General features: G+C 42.7%; 2 pseudogenes; both read left to right on the forward strand.

The window, feature by feature from the left end:
* Positions 1-165: 165 nt before the first annotated feature.
* LOC129354714 (T-box transcription factor TBX19-like) lies at positions 166-12,854 on the forward strand (annotated as a pseudogene).
* A 207-nt stretch (positions 12,855-13,061) lies between these two features.
* LOC129354729 (PCI domain-containing protein 2-like) lies at positions 13,062-16,517 on the forward strand (annotated as a pseudogene).
* Positions 16,518-16,540: the final 23 nt, after the last annotated feature.

The raw sequence follows: 16,540 nt of genomic DNA on the forward strand, positions 1-16,540 counted from the left end.
TGCTAAGTCCTTAAAGCCAGTAATCTCCACCTCCACCTCGGCCGGCTGATTAAAGCCTGGCTGCAGATCAGATGTCCACTGCGTGCGCTTCCAGATGTTCTCCACTTGGATTTGACCTATTCTCCATTACATGCTGCTCTAAACAGCTTATGGTGTTTCTTCCTAGGTGCTGAGTGACATTTAAACCCGGAGGAGGGAGAAGATCCAGAGACGACTGAAGCTTCGTCAAGGTTTCAGTTGATTAATCCAGATTTTGTCTCTTCAGGTCAGATCTTTCTGATACAGGTACATTGATCCGATCTGCAGATCTTTGGTTCTGAACCGATATCCACTGGAAGAACGAGGCTCCAGTTGGACGCAGGGGAGTACTGGACTCTTCGGCGCCAAACGTGGCATCGCCCAATGCACTGGGCCTTTGCTTTCTCGCTTTCTCCCTTTGACTTGGATTGTCTCTGTTTGATTGTTTTGACTGGACCAATCAGTGAGCAGAAGGAGAAGTTGTGAATGATGACGTCGACTTTCTGAGTCAGTCTGCCTGTGGTTTAGCGATGGAGGAAGTGAAGGAAGCCGTTCAGTCCGTGTTGGCCACGCCTCCAAATAATGAAGGAACATTAACAGTTTGGATCGAATCAGATGGTCGTTTATAGCATAGCTAATTTATGGTAAACTTTTAGTGCATTACATAGGTCACGGCCAAACGCTGCGTAAAACTTTGGCTCCTAAATACGTGTCGCCATTCAGAGACACGTGATCCAAACGAGTTCTGGAACCAAAGTTCCTCCTGGTACCAGTGACCCGTCCTCTGATTTTAGTGCAGGAGGGTAGAGAAGGTCCGTCTGACCCAAACCAGACTGGTTGAAGCTTCACACCGTTTGGGTCACTGGTCCGATGTCCAGCTGTTCTTCAGATCCTTCTTAGACCATCTCACAGGTTCTCTTGTGAGCCATCGACGGTTCTGCTGTCTTTGGTTCCCCGTTCGGTTTGGGTCGACTCAGTCGAGATCCTGGAGGCTCAAAGAGCGCAGAACGGTCCGATAGTTTGGACTTTTCTAACGTCTAGAACTTTTTTAATCAGAGACTCAAAGGAGAAGAAAAAATTGATTGATTGAAGATTTTTCTGATTTGCATTAATATTTAAGTTACAGATCAATCTGAGCCTGAATCTGGTGGTTCTGAGAGTTTGGACCGCAGTTGTTTAGAACCATCTCAGCTTATTGAATGTGAACGGATTCTGGTTTTGTCTAAGATAAAGGAACAGGGTTTGGACTTCTTGATTGGCTCCATGTCTGAAATTATAGATTTCAGGTTCTGGTTTCTCTTCCTGCTCCAGTTTCATATCTTCTCTTTTTACAAATCAAACATTTTTCATCATAAAGTGATTTATATGATGTGCTTTAATTGTTGCTGCTGGTTCTGGTTCTAGCGGGCGGTTCTGTCAGGATCTGGGCGTTCAGGGCAGTGAGAGCAGAGCGGTGTGTGTGTGTGTGTGTGTGTGTGTGTGTGTGTGTGTGTGTGTGTGTGTGTGTGTGTGTGTGTGTGTGTGTGTGTGTGTGTGTGTGTTGGGTGGAGCGATCAGACCCGTGTGCAGCCGGCTCTGGTCAGACCTTCATCAGTACTTTGTTGTGTTCAACACTTTGGATCAGAACCTCTCAGGTCAGTTTCATCTATTCTATCTGTTCTAGTTCTAGGATGAAAATATGTTTTTTATTAAATTTATGGGGAGAAATATGCAAATTGAAAAAGTTAAAAAGAATTTTCTTCCTTAGTTTTACGCATTTTGAATGTTTTTAAATTCATTAAATTAATTAAAATGAGATTTTAATGAATTTATTATCTTTACTGAAAGAAACATTAGATCTTTAAACAAAAAAAACTGACATTATCTCTACTGTGGAGTTTTTGCTGTAAGTTAAATCTAAAATAAATCTTTTAATGTTGCGTTTGTCTCAGTTTTTTAAATCAGATTTTTTGTTTTCTTCATGTAGTTTAATGGGAGCAGCTGCAGCGCCGCGCCGCTGCCGTGAAAACACTCCAGTTAGACGCATTTAATGAGTTTTAATTAAACACACAGAATCTGCTTTATAAAGCAAAATATGATTTAAAGGAATTAATCAGTCTTTTTCTTGTTATTAAATCCACAAAAATAAGGTAAAATCTGTAAAATGTGTGGATTTCAGTTTCCTGAACATGTTTTGCATTTAATAATTTACATAATTTAATATAAATTCTGCATTAATTTTTTTATTTTTAATATTTTTGTTGTTCCTAAATTATTTTGATCCTTTTTGTGTTGTAGCTTTTGTTTTATTTTATTCAGAAAATTAATCTCACTCAGAACTGATAATAAAAGTTATGCTGTGTCAAAATTAAATTTCTGGGATTTAATATTTGAAATAATTTAAATACATTTTTTAAAAATTTTGTCTAAATTAGAAACTGTCTGCCCACATTTAAAAACACATTAAATTATAAATAAAGGTTTTTTATGAAATGATTTCAGTGCATTTAATGTTATTTAGTCATTATCTTAAACCATAATTTAATTATTTGATGAAACAGAAAAAAATATGATTTTTATATATAGTGTAATGTGACAGGATGATCTGCATTTCTAGAGCAACAGATTTATTTTAATTAATGAAACATAAACAGATTCATGAGTTAAATTAAGATGAATGGAAATGTTTTTATGTATTTAGTAAAATCTGGGACAATATTTAAGATTCATACAAAAAATTTAATTAAAATCAGAAACAGGTTTGTTCAGTTTCTGTCACTGAAGCAGTAAATTTTAAAATCTGAATCTTTTTTCAGGTTAAAAGTTTTTATTTTCATAAAAGCTAATTTTCATTAATTCAGTTAAATCATCTGAAACCTCTGAGTGGTTTCATTTTGTGCTGTCCGTGTTTATTATCGATACTCAGATAAAAGGCAGAGTTTGGACCAGAACCGGACCAGATTTCTGCACCGATCCGGAACCGACAGGAATAAATGATCAGTTTTTACCTGAGCTGATTTCCTCCAGTTTCACTTTTAAAATCTGAGAAAAATAACCAGTAAAAATATTTATCAGGAGAAAAAAAAATGGGAAGAGAATATTCTGTGGACTGAAGAGACGAGTTCTGTTGGACCTGCTGCAGAACCTGCTGCAGAACTGCATCATTATGAGACCTGCAGGCAGGCATGGTGGTGGCAGCGTCATGCTGTGGGCTGCTTTAAGACCTGGACAAAAAGAAGGTCCAGGTCTGAAGAACAGTTGGGTTCTGCAGGAGAACAATGATCCAAAGCACAGAAGCAAAGACACCTCTGCATTTTAGAGTGGTATAGTCAAAGTCTGGTTTTAAAGTGGCACTATTATGTGTTCACCAGATATTTTATAGCAAAATCAAGTAACTAAGTTACCTTCAATTGACATAAAAATGTTATATTTATTAAATATGACTGAAGAAATTTGACTTTGTAATTCAACACCTTGAAATTGGGCCTCTGTCTCTTTAAGAACTCCTGCTCTCCCTGAAGCTCCGCCTTCAGGAAGTCATCACAACATGGCGCTGTTAACGTTTTCACCAGCGTTGCTCTGAAAAGCAGCTCCTATAACTGTTAGCTGTTTACTAATTGCTACTGGCTAGTCTGAAGGAGCTGGATGGGGAGGAGCTGCGCCTCAAGGGCGGGGCTAGGTCCACCCAGGTGTTTTGAACAGCTGAATGGTTGCCATGGAGATTAAAGCATTTCTCAATAGAGGGAATAACTTTATAACGTGCTAAGAAATAAAAAAAGTTACATTTTACCTAATGTTGCCCTTAAGGAACTGAATTCAGTCGATTTAGAGAAGGAGGTGAAGTTCCTCTGCAGGGAGTTAAAGAGTCGTTACCAGGAATCATGAACACCTGATTGGGTTAACAACCTCTTATTAGGCAGAGGGGGTGATTACTTTTGGCTTTAGGGTCTCAGTCTGAAGACTTTCCCCTTTAAGACTCTTAATTTGACGGTAAATGTTGGAGGTAGAACTGCTAATTGAGCTTTTAGTCTCCTGATCTTCGTTGGTCCGTCATTAAGACATTAAGGCACAAAGCTGTTTGAGTATCTCTCTCAAACCATTTGTTTGGCTACTGGACGTATGCAGACCTGCTGAGTAATTACAGCGCTGCTATTATCCTCCAGGGTCTACGGCTTCTGTGGCTTTTATTTTACAGGACGTCTCGGTAATTTCCGAACAGTTAGGAGCTTCAATAACCTGCAGCCATCAGCCTGCTATTAGACATCAGTAGAAATGTAATGACTGAAGTTTTCTGATGTCGTAATTAGAGCCAACGTCAAATTATAACGTGCAGAAGGTTCTCAGTACCTGAATAGCTTTATTTTAAGACCTCTTTTATGAAATTATACTTTGGTAACTCAATGTTTGGATCTGCAGATGAAGGTGGAGGGCTTACAGGAGGACGGGGAGTCCGGTTCGGTGTCTTCTGCAGGCCGTGGCTCTGCGGGGTCGGCGTGCGCCATCGCGTCCGCCGAGCGCTGCATGTCCCGGCTGCTGAGCGCCGTGGAGAGCGAGCTGCAGGCCGGCCGGGAGAAGGGCGACCCGACGGAGAGGGAGCTGAAGGTAACTGGAGGACGCCGAGCTGTGGAGGAAGTTCCAGCTCATCACCAACGAGATGATCGTCACCAAGAACGGACGGTAACTCGAGGACTGAGTCCTCACTTCCTGTGTTCAGCAAAACGACTGGATACTGTTCAGGTCAAAGGTCTTCAGCAAGAAGGCGACCATAAGATCTATAGGATGTTGTTCAGTCATAATAAATGGATCTAGAGTCTCACTGCTTCGGTGTTTTGCAGTCCTGAAAGGAGTTCATTGGTAGATCTGCTGCAGGACTGGCCAACACCTTCCCAATGTGTCCAAGACGACCGTCAGGTCAACAGGTTCTGACGTCTTTTTCTCTTTTTGAGAGAGTTTGGAAATGTCTGCTGTCTAGAGGATGCATGATCTTTCAGAAGACATTTTCTAGGTTGTAAATATTCCAGAGTTTTTATTGTAAACATTTTTTTGCTTTGAGCATGAAAATATTTACCTTTAAACACGCAGAACGTAAGGAGATACATAAGTTATCGTTTCCTCTGTTGACCTCTGAGACGTCCCATCCGGTCTGCAGGTCAACCTTTCTCTGGTTCAGAACCAGGGTCCCGGTTTTCAAACCAGTTTATTTGAGCTGGTTCTGTTTGAGAGCATATAAATTAGTTGACCTTTGACCTTAATCAGGCTTTTTGTACCTGAGGAATCTGATCAGATGAAACAGCTTCTAAAGATAAAAACCTTCTTGAATTTCAGAGTTGATGAAAACAAAGTGAAGGTATTTTACTGTTTCCTGATCATAAATGTTCATTACTGTTGGATTATTTTGGGTTTTGTGGTGCTGAAGCCTCCAGTCTGTGCTGTTAACCGGGGTTATTCATTAGTCTCGATAGCAGCTGCCACCGTCACCTCAGTGCGATTTATTTAGTCTGTGGAGTTTTTTATTTATTTTGTGCAGAGGCGTGCTGACCGGGCGCGCCCTGCGGGGGGCAACACTCCATTTACACCTGCAGGACGCCACTTCAGCCGCTCTCACTGCTGGAGAGCCGCTGCTTACTTTATCCTGATTGTTACTCACGGCAGCAGATCAAAGTTTCACATCAGGTGCTTCCAGTCAGATGAAGCTGTCCCAGAAGGTATGACAATAAACAATAATATTGTTGTTTTCATGCAGAACTCATCTTCAAAGATCAATAATCTTTACATTCTAATAAACATTTCACACTGGAACTGTGAAAATTAATACAAAATTAATAAACAAATTAATAAACAAAGCAAACTGAATAATGTCCGTCAGAAAAAAGGTTTAGTTGAGACCAAAACACCAAAGTGAAGATTTATTATCCAGTTTTTAATAGAAGCAAAAAATTATTGAGCTTGTTTTCATTTATTTATTGATTATTGTGACAGACCTATTTATTATCATAATGATCCGTCCATCCTGGTTCTGTTCTGGTGCTGGAGAACATCTGGACTCCACATCTGGTTCTGGATTTTCATTATAGTTCAGTTTAATTGGCTGCGACTTTTAATTTCCTAAATCTTTTTATCTAAATAATAAAAAGTATTATTTTCATTTATCTTGTTAGTTATTGTAGCGTTTTAAGTTTTTTCATATTTCGGTTCATTTCTAGGTGCAGAATACAGAAAGATCAAAGTATTTTGATTATTGTTACATTGATAAATGGGTGATGAATAATCAAGAGATTATACAATTTTCAGAAGCTGTATTCAGTTATTGTTGTAAACAAACTGACTGGTGTTTTGTCAAAGCTTGTGGCGAACAGTTTTTATGGTGAACGCAGCCCGGAGGATCAGGCTGGAATTTACCGACAGTCGATGTAAATCAATTCAAAAGGCTGATCAATAAAAACGGCTTTATAGCTGGAATTTCAGAATGCTTTGGTTTTATAAACGAGGTATAATTTTTCATATAATTATTGTTTTTATTCCAGTTTATAAAAATGTTTGTTTTTCTTCTTTCTTTAGCTTTAATTAATTTCATAACTCGTCTACTTCTGTTTTTCCTCCACAACTTCATGGATCCAGTTCTGATCCCTGCTCTGTGTGCGTGCATGTGTGTGTGTCTGTGCGTGTGTGTGTGTGTGTGCGTGTGTGCGTGTGTGTGTGTGCGTGCGTGTGTGTGTGTGCGTGCGTGCGTGTTTGTGTGTATGTGCGTGCGTGCGTGCGCGCGCGCGCGTGTGTGTGTGCAGACGGATGTTCCGGTTCTGAAGGTCAGCGTGTCGGGTCTGGACCCCAGCTCCATGTACTCCTTCCTGCTTGACTTTGTTCCGGCCGACAGCTGCAGGTGGAAGTTTGTGAACGGGGAGTGGGTGGCGGCGGGCCGGGCCGAGAGCCGGGCCGAGGTCAGAGGTCAGGGGGGCATCTACATCCACCCGGACTCGCCCAACTTCGGGGCCCACTGGATGAAGGCGCCGGTGACCTTCAACCGGGTCAAACTGACCAACAAGGTGAACGGAGGAGGACAGGTGAGCTGGTCCAGGTTTTACTCTTCATGTGTACTTTATTTTTTCATTTGTCTTCTATTAATCTTTTAGTTATTTTTATTTCCTGCCTTGATTTCATCTTTAATCTGTCATTTTGAACTATTATCTTTTTCCTTTTACTGTCTTGTTCTTGTATTTAATTGAATCAGCAGATCATAGATCTGTCCTTCTATTCTAATATATTTATATTTTCTTTTTCTGCCTTTTTTGGTCAAGTTGTTGTGAAACAAATTTTGATGTTAATGAGATTTTATCTCTTAAAATATGTTTTTAATGTATTTATATATATTTTTTCTTCATACTGTTTAATTTTTAATCCTTGTATTTGTAGATTTATTATTTTAGTTTTGCATCATCCTTTTCAGCCATATTTGATCTCATTCAAGTTTTATTGATTATTGTGGATCATAGTAATACGCTAATAGATTTTTAATGTGTATTTTTTAATAATTTATATGTTTTAATTTTTAATTTTGTTTCATGTTGTTATTTGTTGTTTCTGAACTGGTTTAGCTGCTGTTTTGTTTCGGTGGATCTTTGTCGACTTTTCTTCCTCTGACTTCTTTCCTCCTCTTCTTCTCCTCCTCTTTGTTCTTCGCCTCTCTTCTTCTGTCCATTAGCTTCTCTCTGCTCTCGCTGTATTATCCTGGAGTGGGCGAGAGACCACCGCCTCTAATGAGCCACTTCAGTCCCTCTCCTCTTTCACTTCACCTGTTCACCCCCTCGTAACCACGGGAACGGGATAAACAGCTCTTAATTGGCCGGCAGCAGTTTAATGCACTTCCTGTGGAGAGCTGTTGAGCGCTCGCCGCGGCCTCCACTCACACACCGAGTCTCTGCAGGACAAAATTGGCAGTAATGTTGTTTATATTTACCCATTATCCAGTCCAAACATGACACGCACACACCGGGCCGTAATGCAGCGCTGGAGCAGAGAGCTCGGCCATAATGAAATAATTGCTCTGCTTATTTGTACATTATGGTAATTATGTTTTTTACTGGGAAATTAATTTAGCCATCATGCTTCAGATGGACGAGGTAAACTATATTCAAACGGAGCCCACACACACTCAGCGCCGGGGTCACATCTGAAGCCAGCCTCTCAATCTGAATAGAAAACAGTTTGTTTTTGTGCGCTGGCCCGGCTGACTCGGATTGGTTAATTGGGCCTCGTTAGTCAGGGGGGCGACGGGGAGCTGAATACGAGAGAAAACAGATGGATAAAAGAGAGCCGCGGCCAAAAGACAAAGATGGCTCCTATCCACGAACTCTGCTGAACGCAGCCTGACTCTAAACTCCGACTTTCTGCTTCTAATGGACCCACAAGTACAAAGTTCTGCCTGCCTGTCAGACCAGTTCAGGAAACTTCTGTCCTGTTAACAGGAAGAACGGACCATGATGTTAGCAAACAGCTGCAGCTGGTTCCAGTACCGGTCCAAATCTGAATCTGTTGACCACAAAGTGGCACCGATCAGGAGGTCTGCTGGATTTCTGGAGGTCTTTCCTCAGAGGAACGACACTGACCTGCAGCAGAGACTTCCTGTCTGCCAAACTCTGGTTTCTTTGGGATTGTCATAAGTTTGGTTGAAGAAACAGGAAGAAGATTTCCTGTTGCTTTGATCCAACTCCAGTTTGTTTTCATGTCCGATTCTTTAATGCAGGTGAACCGTGAACTCTGGTCCACCTTGGACTTCTGGACTTCTTGGACTCTGGTTCGGTTCTAATGCCCTGCAGACCAGAGTTTGGTCCAAAATCAGGAAGTGAAATTCGGTGCAAGGCATTCTGGGTAAATGCAAACAGAACAAATGTATTAGCTTAGCATGGTGTTGACCACACCCAAAGCATAAATCCTCCAACCTCTAAATCTGATGCCACTCAGTTTTGTTTAGATTTTGTAAAGAATGAAGTTGGGCTCAGTGTCTTCTTCAGATGTTTTTGTGCCGTTAACGTCAGTAGCTCTTGGTGCAGCGCCCCCACAGGTGAGGAGGGGAACAGGTTGCTCAAAGGGTCTGTTGGTTTCACTCAGTTCACCATCAATATGAAGACAGAAACTTCCGACCCTCAGAGCAGCTTCCACACCAGAGACCAGTTGGGTCCATTGTCACGGTGCTGTGATGACCCGACGGCCACCAGGGGGCAGAGTTCAGGTCAATCTATGTGTTTGTTCCAGATCATGCTGAACTCCCTCCATAAGTACGAGCCGCAGCTGCACATCGTCTGCGTGGGTTCCCGCCACCGCCTGGTGTCCAACGTCTCCTTCAGGGAAACGCAGTTCATCGCCGTCACCGCCTACCAGAACGAGGAGGTACGGCGCCATGCTGGTCCTCACTGGTTCTGATCACTATCACTACTGGTTCTGATCACTATCACTACTGGTTCTGATCACTATCACTACTGGTTCTGATCACTATCACCTGGTCCTCACTGGTTCTGATCACTATCACTGGTCCTCACTGGTTCTGATCACTGTCACTACTGGTTCTGATCACTATCACTACTGGTTCTGATCACTATCACTGGTCCTCACTGGTTCTGATCACTGTCACTACTGGTTCTGATCACTATGACCAGGTCCTCACTGGTTCTGATCACTGTCACTACTGGTTCTGATCACTATCACTACTGGTTCTGATCACTGTCACTACTGGTTCTGATCACTGTCACTACTGGTTCTGATCACTGTCACTACTGGTTCTGATCACTATCACTACTGGTTCTGATCACTGTCACTACTGGTTCTGATCATTATGACTGGTTCCCCTCCTAGAAATGATGCCATTTCTGCTGGTTAAAGTGGTTTTTATTGAAGTAATGATGTGATTCTGTCGTCTTGTGCTCAGATCACGGCTCTGAAGATCAAGTATAATCCGTTTGCTAAAGCTTTCCTGGACGCCAAGGAGAGGTGAGGCACAGCAGGGAACGTCTTTCTGTTTAATGACGACACACATGAAATTAAAAAGATCACAATCTGAAGTTTTTCTGTGAAAATATTCCAGACATAGTTTTTAAAAATTGGAATCAAAATTTTCTGATGAATGACTCAGAATAAAGGAGAAGTATTTCATTTCCATGGCGGTTCGCTCAGCAGGCGGCTGCTAAACGGGCTCAGTGTTTCTCACCTGGTATCAGAGCCCAGGTGATTAGAGCCTCATCATCATCATCGCCACGGCGACAAGTGACACCGATAGCTGACGCCTGATTCATCCTCCTCAGGAACCCAGCAGGTCGGGTTCTCCAGGACGCTGCGGAGAGCCGGGTCGGGATCCAGCCCTGTGAGTAATTATAATATGTAAATAAATAGTGAATATATAAATATTATATATTACAACAATATTAGTTGTTATATGATAATAATAATAATAACAATAATAATAATAAAAAAGGAATCTTGTCTAATTTTATTATACACATTGTTATAATGATATGTAACATTTCTATATTACAAAATATTTTAATTATATTTTATGTGCTAATATTATTGTAATCATATTAAAAGCCGTTTTTGTCATGGAACATATAATATAATAAATATCTCATGTAATTATAGTCTATTATGTCCAACATTTATAACATATTTTAATAATATTATTTTAATTATAATGAAATCTTTCTTATTGTTATATATAATTTAATATGTCTCAAGTTCTGCTCTGAATTTCCATTTTTTCTAAATAAACTTGCTTCTGCAGATCAATAATATTTTTAATGTCATGTTTAGAAATTCTCCTGTAAACTCATTCAGATCGTTTCATTCGTTCTCCAGTCATGACTGATTATTGATTATCTCCAGCTTGAACAGATTGATCAGTTTCTGATGTCGGTCTCAGGTTGGCCGCTGTGCTCAGCAGGAGGGGGCGGAGCCTTCTCCTACTCCAGCAGCCTGCCGCTGGCGTCCCATCATCACCATCACCATGGGTACAAGCCACCCGGTTACCCGGGGAGACACACACCTTACCCCACGGCCTACCTGCCGCACCGCCCACACTCCTCAGGTTACACCTACGGAAAATGTCATCCTTTATTTAATATTTGGTTGATGTTCAGTTTTAGAAATATTTAAAAGTCTTTATTTTTCTTAACAGCTATCAGTTACCTAAAAAATATTGATTTGTGGTAAAAGATTACGTTTTTGGTGAACATAACTCATCAAATTTGAAGTTATGAGTAGAGCTGAAGAATGATCAGTTTCTATGTAGAACCAGGATCAGTTTCTATGTAGAACCAGGATCAGTTTCTGAGTGGAACCAGGATCAGTTTCTATGTAGAACCAGGATCAGTTTCTATGTAGAACCAGGATCAGTTTCTATGTAGAACCAGGATCAGTTTCTATGTAGAACCAGGATCAGTTTCTATGTAGAACCAGGATCAGTTTCTATGTAGAACCAGGATCAGTTTCTATGTAGAACCAGGATCAGTTTCTATGTAGAACCAGGATCAGTTTCTATGTGGAAGCAGGATCAGTTTCTATGTAAACCAGGATCAGTTTCTATGTGGAACAAGGATCAGTTTCTATGTGGAACCAGGATCAGTTTCTATGTAGAACCAGGATCAGTTTCTATGTAGAACCAGGATCAGTTTCTATGTGGAACCAGGATCAGTTTCTATGTAGAACCAGGATCAGTTTCTATGTGGAACCAGGATCAGTTTCTATGTAGAACCAGGATCAGTTTCTATGTAGAACCAGGATCAGTTTCTGATTGGAACCCGGATCGGGATGTCAATGTTTTCCCATCTGCTGTGTTTCCCAGTGAACCTGATCTCTGATGGCGTTCCGGTTCTTCATGAAGGTTGGAGCGCTGCTTCTCCTCGTCCTGCCTCATCTTCCTCCTCCTTTTCACCCTCCTCCTCCTCACTGTCAATGACCAGCAGCGCTCCGTCCTCACAGGCTCCTCCCCCTCCTCACAGCTCCAGGTGAAGCCCCACCCACACCTTGACCTCTCAGACCTGAGCTCAGGTGTAACACAGGTGTGTGTGTGTGTGTGTGTGTGTGTGTGTGTGTGTGTGTGTGTGTGTGTGTGTGTGTGTGTGTGTGTGCGTGTGTGTGTGTGTGTGTTTCCAGCCAGTATCCGTGTCTGTGGACCGTCGGATGCTCAGAGATAAGCCCCTCCCACTCTCCATGTGCTACCCTCCATGGACCAATCAGCAGTGAGAATGCAGGCCACGGCCGAGTGGGCGGAGCTGGATGGTCACCTGGCCCCGCCCACTCTTTCTGAGCAGGAAGCTAATCGGACAACTAATGGGAAGCCATCATCCAGATGTTTTGTTGGAAATGATAAAGTCATGATGACGTTTTCTAATTTCTAAAAATGAGCTGAATGTACTTATTGTGAGCTACGTTTCCAAGGCAACATCATTCCATAGTAATTCATGTGAATCCAGCTCAATAAATAATCTGTATCGTTTACATTTTGTCAGAAATGTAAGGTGTTTGTAGGGAACATAAAACCTGCTGTGCAACATCCAGATCAATATTATTCATGTAGGTGATTAATGCTTTGTGATAAAAGTTTGACCTTGTTTAATAAAATAAACAGTGATGAGTTTTAAGTATTAAGTGACAATTTGGCGCCCTCTGGTGTCCCGATCGTGCTCGTCTTTTATTCCGATGTTTCTGTGCGAAAAATATTCACTTTAAATGTATAAATTAATCTGCAAAAGAAAGAAAAGTTGTGATACGACTGTTTGTTCAGTTGATGAAGAATTTGTTGGTTTTATTTTATTTTGTCTTCAAGAAGACGAAGAGGAAATAAAAGCCGTAATTGCTGCAGTTATGTTGTAAGATTTTCACTTAATAAAAATATACGCATCTATAGTTTTTATAGTTTTTATTCTTTAATCTTGCAGTTTTTTATTCTTTATATCATTTTTATCTGGCGGTGTAAGGACAAATTCCAGATGCTTTTTAATTATTTTCCAAATTCGTAATTTTACTTTAAATTGAAATCTAATCGACAACGGAAGTCTTTTATTTTGACATTAGTACTTCCGGAAACAGTCTTGTCCGTCACTAGAAACGGTCCGTGTTTCCGATTGAATAACCGGGAGCTTCATGGCTTGTTTTTCATCTTAAAGCTTCATTAAAAGGTTTGCAGTTTCTTTGTAATTATAGTTGAGTCTCTATTAGTGTTTGACTTTCATTTATAGTCCGGAACCAGTCGGTTTTAACCGGTTTATACGCTAAATGTTTATACAGTGTATCATCACCAAACCTGGTTCACAGTACTGAAGTTTTGGTTTTAGGGAAAAGTTTAAGAGCTTCAACATGTTTTCTATGACTGTTTTTATTTATATTACACGTGGTTTTGGTTTCGGCTTTATTTTTTCTTGTTTTAAATCGAGTTTAATTACGAAAACAAGAAAAGAAGCGCTACGGTACCATTTTGCTAATTAGCTCGTTATAAATGACCGAATAAATAATGTGTTTTTTCAAGAGCTCGTGTGGATTATATAATCAATAACATATTATAAATGAGTTATATTTAGGGAGATAATGGTGTATTAGAATGGAAAAAAAGCAAAAACACTGCAGCAAATGCCCAAATGTTCAGCTGTGAAGCACGGAGGTGGCAGTGTCATGCTGCAGGATGCTCTTCTTCCAGTTAGACCAGAGGTCACGTCTTAGTTCCTCTAGGCAAGACTCCTGACTCCTGGTGTGTCTCTGACTTATCATACCTTTCTGAATGCTAGTGAGGCAGTTTAAACATTTAGTTTGGATGTCGGACAAGAGCTGCATCTGAAACCGGCACTACAGACTGCGGCACAGTCAAAGTCCAGGCTTAAAATCACCTAATCAGTGTTGCACGTGTTTTCCAGGTGGGAACAGCTCCTAATCAGCATGGCTCACATCACCATCAACCAGTACCTGCAGCAGGTGACCTCTGACCCCCAGCCTGGCCTCACCTGTTCTGTCTTCCTGGTCTTCAAACAAACTCTGTTTTCCTGCAGATCAACCAGGCCATCGAGAACCATGAGGGCTCCTTCTGCGCCGAGCTGCTCTCCTTCAAACCCGCATGTAGCCAACCCCCGCCTGCAGGTAAGGCCCCCCCACTTAGCCACAGAGTCAGGGTTGCTAGGATACAGCCTCACCTGTGTGTGTGTTCAGCTGGCCAGTCCGGAGGAGAAGTGCCAGCAGATTCTGGAGCCGCCGTATGATGAAATGGTTGCGGCTCATCTCAGGTGAACCTTCCAGTTCGGTTATCGATTATTGATGCCTGGCAGTAAAAGTTTTTATTTATTGTTTTTATCTTAATTGAAAAACTCCATGAGTCCAAAAATATTGAAGTTGTAATTTAAAAAAAAGTTCTGCTGCCTGAAAATCTTTTTTCACAAAATGTTCAAGTATTTTTATTTATTTTGAACTTCTGTTGCAGAGTGTTGCTATGGCGATGACCTTCATCCCTAACTGAAGTTTTTCTAACCTGTGTTCCAGTGTACTTACGCCGTGGCCAATCACGACTTCGTCTTACAAGTTCCAGACGCTCGTCGTTCAATATCCTTTCTTGAGAGCTGATCTGTGTGTTTGGATGAATGATTATTAGCCGACTGTATGACCTTGACCCCTGACGTCCTTCCTGAGAGCCTTCCAGTCCCACAAGAGGAGAACTGGTGAGTAACTGCCGTGAACACGCCGACCGTGAACGCAGCATCACTGATGTGTTTGTGTTTCAGGGCTCTGCCCGTCATGTCCGCCGTCACTCTGGACCTCCGGATATTCGCCAACAACGTGAGACCCCTCCCCCACCTGCTGCTGAACTGTTTCCCAGTGTTCCCAGCTGACTGGGTCACTGGTTCTGCTGGTTTCTCTCTGTGTCTCCAGGCGGAGCAGCAGCTGCAGAAGAAGGGCAAAGGTCAACCGGGGGAGATGCTGGAGAAGGCAGCAGAGCAGCTGATGAGCTGCTTCAGAGTCTGCGCCAGCGACAAGTGAGTCCCGCTCCGTTCGGACCCGCTCTGTGGTTCTGGTTCTGCCAGACGGCCGTGTTCACGTGTTCTGTTCTGACCCGCCACAGCCGAGCCGGAATCGACGACTCCAAGAAGTGGGGGATGATGTTCCTGAGCAACCAGCTCTTTAAGATCTACTTCAAGGTGCTGAGCTGGGTCAGAACCGGGAGGTTTGGGTCAGAACCGGTCAGGCTAACGTCTGATTGGTTCTCCTGCAGATCAACAAGCTCCACCTGTGCAAACCTCTGATCCGAGCCATCGACAGCTCCAACCTGAAGAACGAGTACAGCCCGGCCCAGAAGGTCACCTACAAGTACTACGTGGGCCGCAAGGCCATGTTCGACAGCGACTTTAAGACGGGTAAGACTGGGCGGGTTCTGGAGGTTCTGGAGGTTCTTCTGGAGAATTGCTGACCTTTTGTGTCCAGCTGAGGAGCTGCTGTCGTTCGCCTTCGACCGCTGCCACCGCTCCAGCCAGAAGAACAAGAGGATGATCCTCATCTACCTGCTGCCGGTCAAGATGCTGCTGGTCAGGAGCTCCACTGGCTCATCCCGGATCGGAACCGGCACAGGACCGGTTCTGATCCACTATGACCCGGATCTAACCTGGTTCTGGTTGCGTTTCAGGCCACATGCCGACTCACCAGCTGCTCAGGAAGTACGACCTCATTCAGTTCGCTGACGTCACCAAGGCTGTGAGGTAAGCAGGGAGGCGGGGCCACATCAGCAGGAAGTGATGTCACTCAGAGTCACATGACCTCGGTGTGTTTCCCAGTGAGGGGAACCTGCTGCTGCTGAACGAGGCGCTGTCCAAACACGAGACCTTCTTCATCCGCTGCGGGATCTTCCTCATCCTGGAGAAACTCAAGATCATCACCTACAGGAACCTCTTCAAGAAAGTGTGAGTCTGACGCAGCGGCAACATGTTGACATGTAAACAACCACCACCATGTCTCCAGATCCCGGTTCTGACCCAGATCTTAACCTGAGTCGTGAGGTCGTCTCTGTCCTTCCAGGTTGTGGTTCTGGTTTGCAGCTCCTGGGTTTCTGGGTCTGACGTGTAGAAAGGCGTCCTGGTTTCAGTGGCTCATGGAGGACAGGTTTGGTGTGACCCTGATGGACCTGTTTGTGTTTGGTTGCAGGTATCTGCTGCTGAAGACCCACCAGCTGCCCCTGGACTCCTTCCTGGTGGCCCTGCGGATGATGCAGGTGGAGGACGTGGACATCGACGAGATGCAGTGTCTCCTGGCCAACCTCATCTACATGGTGAGCGCGCTCAGACCTGGAGCCACACCTGAGTCCAGGTGACATTCTGACTGGTTCTGTCCCTTTCAGGGTCACATCAAAGGTTACATCTCCCATCAGCACCAGAAGCTCGTGGTCAGTAACAGAATCCTTTCCCTCCCCTGTCTTCTGTTTCCTAGACTACATTACCCACAATCCCCCTGTAAACTGATCTTTTATATGTTTCTTTGTGTAAAAAGCTTGTTGAATAAAACATTTTTGGTTTCTAGATGTTAGTGGAAATTC

This window comes from Poeciliopsis prolifica, unplaced genomic scaffold, assembly GCF_027474105.1.
Source record: "Poeciliopsis prolifica strain line A6 unplaced genomic scaffold, Auburn_PproV2 SCAFFOLD116, whole genome shotgun sequence".
NCBI lineage: Eukaryota > Metazoa > Chordata > Actinopteri > Cyprinodontiformes > Poeciliidae > Poeciliopsis > Poeciliopsis prolifica.